The sequence below is a fragment of the Orycteropus afer genome, unplaced genomic scaffold (genome assembly GCF_000298275.1).
Source record: "Orycteropus afer afer isolate SDZICR_OR568_19922 unplaced genomic scaffold, OryAfe1.0 scaffold00629, whole genome shotgun sequence".
Classification (NCBI taxonomy): domain Eukaryota; kingdom Metazoa; phylum Chordata; class Mammalia; order Tubulidentata; family Orycteropodidae; genus Orycteropus; species Orycteropus afer.
This window is the reverse complement of record NW_006922216.1, coordinates 1070271-1079131: the sequence shown is the minus strand read 5'-3', so window position 1 is coordinate 1079131 and position 8861 is coordinate 1070271.

The window sequence follows — 8861 nt, the reverse complement described above, 5'->3', positions numbered from 1 at the left end:
CCTTGGGTTTCCAAGGCAGTATCACTACGGAAGTAGGATTGCCCAACCTTCCTTCCGAGGAGTGGCTGGTGGGTTTGAACCGCCAGCCTTCTGATGAGCAGTCAAGTGCCTTAGGCACTATGCTACCAGAGCTCCTAATCTCTAGTCTTACAAAAATGAGAATATGATGAATTAATCCATATCAATAACAACAGAGGAACTGACCAAATAGATTATGACAATAAAGAGTAGCTCAGGCATCTTCCCAACCTACCTAATTTATAATTTAAGAGAAAGATAGTAAGTGAGAACAGCCATATTAAATATTTTTTCTCAATGGCATCTGGGCATTGTGTTGCTCTAACTACAGCTCATATAATGGCCAATTATATTAAAATATCTCTAGTTGTAATATAAAAAGTAGAGAAACCAGTTTGACAATAAAAGTGAAAAATTTTAGGCTGATAATTGGATTACAAAGGAATTCTGTTTCATTATAGCAGCAGAATAATATTTGGAAATGTTCATTTTTCCCATACCTCAACTACCAAAAAGTACGCATACCAGTGATCTTTCCTAAGTTGCTTTGTATAAATTCCTAAACTACCTATTAAGTTAAAACAAAAAGAAACAATAATAAATGAACAAAAAAGTCTTTAAGAATTCCATCTGTCTGGTTTCTGCCTAAAGTACTTTTACAATGTACTAATGTGACCCTACTATAAATATATAATAAGCAACCGAAGCCAGAAATAAACTGCCTTCTTATGATATTCTGATAAATACTTATTTCAAAGGGGTTTGTGTTGGCAGTTCAAGGTGTTATGATATCTCCGTAAGTCTTTTTTTTTCCCCTTTTATTTGAAAAAGAAACAAGCCATACAGAGTTCATTTGTTTGTTTCTTTGTTTTTATTATGTCAAGTGTTGTTAACTTCATAGGCTCCTGTTTAAGGGGCACTTGCTTAAATTTTTATGGATTGGAGCTATCTTTACTATTCCTAGAAGCAATAATGTGAATCTGTCAGTTGGTTTCTTCTGCTTGTGTATAAATTGTATGTACATTATCTCTGCAGACTAATGAATCAACACTCCTTATTTTGCAGAGTATTTTTTCCACACAGTTTCAGGCACTAGGATTATATAACAAGTGTTCATGGAAAGCCTTAAATGAAGGTGAAAGATTGCAAATCATAGAGATGTAGGATAGATGATCTGCCATGGCTAGTTAGGAAAGGCCATTGTAATCCTGATTATGGTAGATTTTTTTTTTTTTTTTTTTTTTTTTTTTATGTAGCAATTAGCATTTTGTGAAAGAGTTTGGAAAGATAGAGATATCACAATTGGAAACTCATTGAACCTTAGTAAGATCAACTCCTAAGCACTTTTACTTCAGTATCCATACTATTTTTTAAATATATATTTTATGCTATTATATTTCACTATTAAAGTAAGAAAAGCCTAGTGATCTATTTCTGAAAACCAGCCAATGAAACCCCTGTGGAGTACAGTGGTCTGACCTGCAACCCAATCCTGGGAAACTCACAAGACTGGACAACGTTTCCTTCCATTGTGTATGGGGTCTCTCTGTGAGTCAGGACCGACTAATTGGCAGCTAACAACATTAAAACCAACTAAATAATTGCTAACATGCTACAGACTTAATAACTTCTCTATAGAATAGTTATTGAAGGCAATTGAAGTTCCATAAGGAAGTAAATCAGCAAGTCACAAAACTGAAGAGGAACAGAGTGATATTTTAATTTGATTAAATGCTTCACTTGAAAAATAATAAAATGAAAATATAACAGGCAAATCATAATTTTGTTTCATATTTTTATGGGAATAGCTGAAGATGACCTTTAAAATCATGTTACTATTAAGGTCAAATATGAAACTATACTGAAATTAATGGTCATAGTTTTAACACAATGTGAAATAGTATGGAATCTACCTAAATTTGCCCTTTAACAAAAGCAATAAAATATTTGGATATTTATCAGAACTGTAAGCAAGACATATCCAGTCATAAGTCTATTGTTAAATATAATTTACTCGAATGAAATATTTTTAAGCATTCTAAGTAACAACCACAAATATCATTATCTTTTTTCTTAAATTCTCTGAGCTGATCAATTGGGTTACCTTGATAGACTCAATAGTATCTACTTGATTAAATATAAAAAACAATCATTTTTATTTGATTAATTATTACTTATATATTTATTGCTCTAATTGTGGTTTTTTTGTAGTCGTTGGTGTTAATGTGATGTCATAGATTTGACATCTACATTTCAAAACCAAAATCACATGCCTTTCAATTCTTAAGTTCAGTTACTTTAGTATTAGAATCAGCAGTGAGTTTGGTTTGGTTTTGTTTGTTTCATAGGAAGCTACACTTCCAATTATTTTGAAATTTTATTTTGTTTGTTTTACTTAAAATTTCATTGTGCTTAAATTTTAAGTAGACCATTTGATAAGTTTTGAAAAATGAGTATATCTAAGTGTTTTGGTCCTCTAAGTGCCACTCCAACAGAAAATGCCACAAGTGGATGGCTTTAATATTTTATCAGAGGTCAAAACAACACTGAAAATTAGATGCAAAGAGACAGGTGAGATTAGTAAATAGTTCTCACAAATCTAATATCCTTTCTAAATTAGAAAACATCATAATTTTAACCAGATTTTATAGTTGAGCTATATTTCTGCCCATCATTTCTAAATGTTAATTACCATCTTAATGATTCTTCATAAACACAGAGATAAAGTTGCATCATTTGCAAAGTGATTGCATCATTTTATACTCCCACCAAACATGAGATTCCAGTTGTCACATATTGAAATGTGGTGTGATCAGAATTAATTTTAGCATTTTGGTGGATATGTAGTGGATCTTATCATGGTGTTATTTTTTTGTTTCACTGAGGATTAATTAAATTAACTATGTTTTAACATCTTTATAATCCATTTGTACATATTATTTAGTAAAGTGTCTGTTAAATTATTTTGCCCCATTTTTATTGGTTGATGAAAACCTGATTTTCTGTGAGCAAAGATATTTAGCAATTATCTTTATAGTCAGAGCTCAAAATAAACTTGGTAATTAATAGTGATAGTGGGTGGTTAATACTACCTAATAAAAGAATTCCAACAAACATTAGCTTAGTAGTCTAATTCGTCTTTTGATACTAACCTTGGGTAGCTCCATTCATCCATCTATCTATCTATCTATCTATCTGTCTGTCTGTCTATCTATCAATTAATCTATCTATAAAATATTATCTCTGGGTTTTTAGCTTGCAGAATGAAATGAAATTATGAACCTGTGTACTCAATACCACCACTTTTAGAGTACTATTGAGGAATATTTCAGCATTATTTTGAATGGATTAAATGATAGGTGTTTTGGTTCTCTAGTGCTGCTCCAACAGGAATACTACAAGTGGGTGACTTTAACAAACAAGGATTTATTCTCTTACAGTTTGGGAGGCTAGAAATTTAAGTTTAAAGTGCCACTCTAGAGGCTGGGTGAAGGCCCCTCTATCTTGAGTTTCAGCTCTGCCTCTTATCCCCAGCCTACTGAAGTTTGAGACTTCTTTTAACTCAGGCAGCTGCTGGCTGCTGAGTCTGACAAACCTGAGGTCAAAAAGTAAAGTGGCATAGTCTCAAGATTATCAAGCAACATGGCAACACCTAGTTCAAATCCAGATCAGTAGGCAACACGGCAGGTTGCTGAATGAAGACTCAAGTAAATACAGGGTTCAAGCATGCCAAAAACTCAAGAACTTCCTTAAAGTATCTTCTTATGTACTGAAAGCAGATCATATTTCTAAAGCAGCTACTCAGCTGCTCACAGCAGATTCTACTAGGGAGTTGATAAGCAGTCTCATTGTGTACAATAACTACACCCATCTGCCAGCCACTCAAAACCAGACCCAGCCAAACTGACACATAACCTTAACTACCACAATAGGTAATATGAACATAAAAGAAAAATCACCATGAATTGAATGTAAAAGAAAAACCAAAAATTTGATACAAAAAAAAAAATCTAAATAAATCCAAATTTATAGTTTTGTAGAGTCAAAACAAATTAATGAAGAAGTTTATTAATCTAAAGAAGATTCTGTACCTATATTTCTTAATATGTGGGGGAAGGTTATAAGATTATAATCGGGAACATTTGACTTGAGAACCTAAACAAACTCTTTGAATCCTGCCTTCTAAAGCTTAACTGTAATTTCAAAGGGTTTGTGGATATATGGAAGCTCATCTAAGAGTCCCCTGGGCCCCATATTAAGAAATACTGTTTCGTAGGAGGGAGCTCGTGTGGCATAGTGCCTAAGGTATTTGACTGCTAACCAGAAGGCTGTGGTTCAAACCCACCAACTATTCCTTGAAGGAAGATTGGGTAATTTACTTCTGTAGAGATACTGCCTTGGAAACCCAAGGAAGGGTCGATATGAGCTGAAATGACTCAACAGCAGTGAATTTGGTTTGGTTTTGTTTCTTTCATAGGAAGCTAAATTTCCATGTATTTTAAAATTTTGTTTTATTTGCTTTAGCTAAGATTTCATTGTGTGTAAATTTTAAGTAGACCATTTGATAAGTTTTGAAAAATGAGTATACCTAAGTGTTTGGGACCACTGAGTGCCACTCCAACAGAAAATGCCACAAGTGGATGGCTTTAACAAACAGGGATTTACTCTAACTAGAGTTTAGGAGGCTAGAAATCTGAGTTCAAAGTGCCAGCTCTAGGGGCTGGGTAAAGACCCCACCAACCTTGGACTTCAGCTCTGCCTCTTGCTCCTCATCCATTGAAACTGGAGGCATCTCTTAACTCAGGCAGCCATTGGCTGCTGAGGCTGACAAGTCCAAGGTCCACATGTAAAATGGTACAGTCCAAAGATTATCAATCAACATGGCAGGCCACTAGTTCAAGTCCAGAAACCATCTCCAAATCAGTAGACAACATGACAGTCCACTTACTGATGATATGGCAAAATGAAGGATCCAAATGTGCCATGAAGCTCAAGACTGATCCCAAAGCTGCTTCTAATATACTGGAAGCAAACACATTCCCAAGGCAGCAACTTAGCTGTTCACAATACATAACACCATGGAGTTAGTTACCAGTCTCATGGTTGGGAATAACTACATCTAGCTGTCCAGCCACTCAAAACCAGGTTCAGTCAAGTTGACACATAACCTTAACTACCACACTCAAACCAAAACCAAACTTACTGCCATTAAGTCTATTCCAAGTCATAGCAACCCTCTTTGGGTTTCCAAGACAGTAAATCTTTACGGAAGTAGATTGCCCAATCTTCCTCCTGTGGAGTGGCTGGTGGGTTTGAACTATGAACCTTTTGGTTAGCAGTGAAATGCCTTAGGCACTATGCCTCAGAGATCCTTAACACCACACTAAGTAACTCCATCTCTTATCAAAATAGAGATTACAATCACTCTAGGACGTTTTTCTTTTCCAAAATGAATACCTGCCCCACTCCCTTCAGCCTCCTTCTAGAGACAACTAACTTCTGATTATGTTTTTAACATGTTAGTTTTGTCTGTAATAGAAATTCATATAAATGGAACCATGCAATAAGACCACTTTTATGTAAGGCTTCTTTCTCTCAACATAATGATTTTGAGTTTCACTATATTTTTCTCTGTATCATATTTATCTCGGTATCATCAATGTTTATATTGATGAACTGTGTTCCATTGTATGCATATGCCACAGTTTGTTTATGCATTCACCCACTAACCTGTTTCTAGATTTTGCTGATTATGAATAAAACTGTTATGACAATTCTTGTAGAAATTGTCGATTGGTTTGTTCTGTCTCTGTATGAATTGCACATAAATTATCTCCGTAGGTTAAAGTAGGTTTCATTTAAAAAATATATATATTAAAGAGTAGAATTGTTTGGTCAGAGAGAAGATGTGTATTTAAATTTATACTTATACTACCAGAATATTTTGCAAAGTGCTTGTATCATTTTACACTCTCTACAAACAGATGAGATTCCAGTCACTCAATTTCTCACTGATGTTTGCTATGGTCAGTCTTTTGAAGTTTAGCCAATCTGGTGTGTATGTAGTGCTTTCTCATCACGGTTTTATTTTTTTATTTCCCAGAAGATTGATTAAATTAAGCATAGTTAACATCTGTATAGTCCATTTGTACACATTATATGGTAAAATATTTGTTCAATTATTTTGCTCGTTTTTTATTGGTTATTTATTCCTTCTTTGTTGAATTTTGCTATTAGTATTGTTAGATGCCCTCAAGTTGGTTATCAGTGAGAACCAAAAACTGGTCTGACTGGAATGACACTAAAGAACAGAACAGACAACAGAACAAACCACTGCTAGGTCCTGTACCATCCTCACAATCATTACTATGCTTGATCACATCAATGCAGCTACTGTGTCAATCAATCTCCTTGAGGGTCTTTTTTGATGGCCCTCTACTTTGCCAAGCATGATGTCCTTCTCCAAGTTCTGATACTATGAACAAGCATGAGAGATGAAGTCTTTTCATCCTCACTTCTAAGGAGCATTCTAGAAGCACTTCTTCCAACAGAGATTTTTTTGTATTTCTGACTATATATTAATCTATATAAAACCAAAAAACCAAACTCACTGCCATCGAGTTGGTCCTGACACATAGAGACCTCTCCTTGGGTTTCCAAGACGATATCTCTACAGAAGTAGATTGCCCATATATTTCATGCTATATTCAATATTCTTCACCAACACCATAATTCAAACGCATCAATTTTGTTTCAGTCTTCCTTATTCATTGTTCAGGTTATGCATTCATATGAGGATATAAAAAATACCATGACTTGTGTCAGGTGTACCTTAGTCTTCAAAGTGACATTTTGCTCTTTAACATTTTAAAGAGGTCATTTGCAGCAGATTTCTCCAATGCAATGTGTTCTTTGATTTCTGGGTTGCTACTAACATGGGGGCTGGTTCTAGGGGTGTCATAGTGCCTAAGGTATTTGACTGCTAACCAGAAGACTAGCAGTTCAAACCCACCAACCACTCCTTGGAAGGAACACTAGGCAATCTACTTCTGTAGACATACCACCTTGAAAACCCAGGGATGGGTCATTATGAGTCAGAAACGACTTGAAGGCATTGAATTTGGACTAACAAGGGCATTGACTGTGGATCTTAGTAATGAAATCCTTGAGAACTTGATTATCATGATGTTGCTTATTTGTTCAGTTGTTAGGACTTTTTCTTTATGTTGAGCTCTAATCTATACTGTAGGCTGTGGTCTTTGATCTTCATCAGTGGGTGCTTCAAGTCCTCTTTGCTTTCAGTAAGCAAGGTTATGTCATCTGAGTATCACAGTTTGTTACTGAGTCTTTCTCCAATATTGATGCTGTGTTCTTCTTCATATAGTCTAGCTTGCCATATTATTTGTTCAACATACAGATTGAATAAGTATAATAAAAGGATATAATCCTGATGCACGACTTTTCTGATTTTAAACCATCCAGAATCCCCTTATTTGTTTGAACTACAGCATCTGATCTATATCCATGTTGCTCATGAGCATAATTAATTGTCGTGGAATTCCCATTATTTGGAATGTTACTCATAAGTTGTTATGATCCACATAGTCGAATGTCTTTGCATAGTCAATAAAACACAAGTAAATATATTTCTAATATTCTCAGCTTTCATCTTACATCAACAATGATATGCCTCATTCCACATCCTTTTCTGAATCTGCTCAATTTCTGGCAGTTCCTTGTTCATGTACGGGTGCAACAGATTTTGAATTATTTTCACCAAATTTTACTAGAGTGTGATATTAATGATGTTGTTGTTGTTGTTGTTATGTGCCGTTGAGTCAAACCCGACTCATAGTGACCCCTCCTTGGGTTTCCGAGGCAGTATCACTACGGAAGTAGGATTGCCCAGCCTTCCTTCCGAGGAGTGGCTGGTGGGTTTGAATCGCCAGCCGTCTGGTTAGCAGGCAAGTGTCTTTGCCACTATGCTACCAGAGCTCCCGATAGTTTCTATAAATTTCTACATTCTGTTGAATCACCTTCCTTTCAAACTGGCACAAATATGGATCTTTTCCAGTCAGTTTGTCTGGTAGCTATCTTCCATACATCTTGGCATAGATGATTGAATGCATCCAGCATTGCATCTGTTTGTGGAAACATCTCAATTGGCATTGTGTTAATTCTTGGAAGCTTTTTTTTTTTTTTTCCCACCAATGTATAGTGTAGCTTGGACTTATTCCTTCAGTACCATTGATTCTTGGTCATATGCTACTTCCTGAAATGATGGAATTGTTTTTGGTACCATGATTCTGTGTATTTCTTCTGTCTTCTTTTGATGCTTCTTGTGTTGTTCATTATTTTGCCCATAGAATCCTTCAATGAGCCCTAACTCAAGGCTTGAAATTTTCCTTCATTTCTTTCGACTTGAGAAATACTGAGTGTGTTCTTCCTTTTTGGTTTTCTAACTCCAGGTCTTTGTACATTTAATCATAACACTTTACTCTGTCTTCTTGAGTCCTTTTTGAATTCTTTTATTCAGCTCTTTCATGTCACCATTTCTTCCATTCTCTTTAGGTACTCTGTGTTCAAAAGGAAGTTTCAGAGTCTCTTCTGATAGCGACTTTAGTTTTTCTTTCTTCTCTGTCTTTTTAATGATCTTTTGCTTTCTTCATGTATAATATCCTTCATGGCCTTGAACAACTCATCTGTCTTCAGTCTTTAGTGTTCAATGCATCAAATTTATTCTCACGATGGCCTGTAAATTCAGGTGAGTTATACTCAAGGTTGTATTTTGCCACACACACACACACACACACACACATACACACACACATATATCATATATG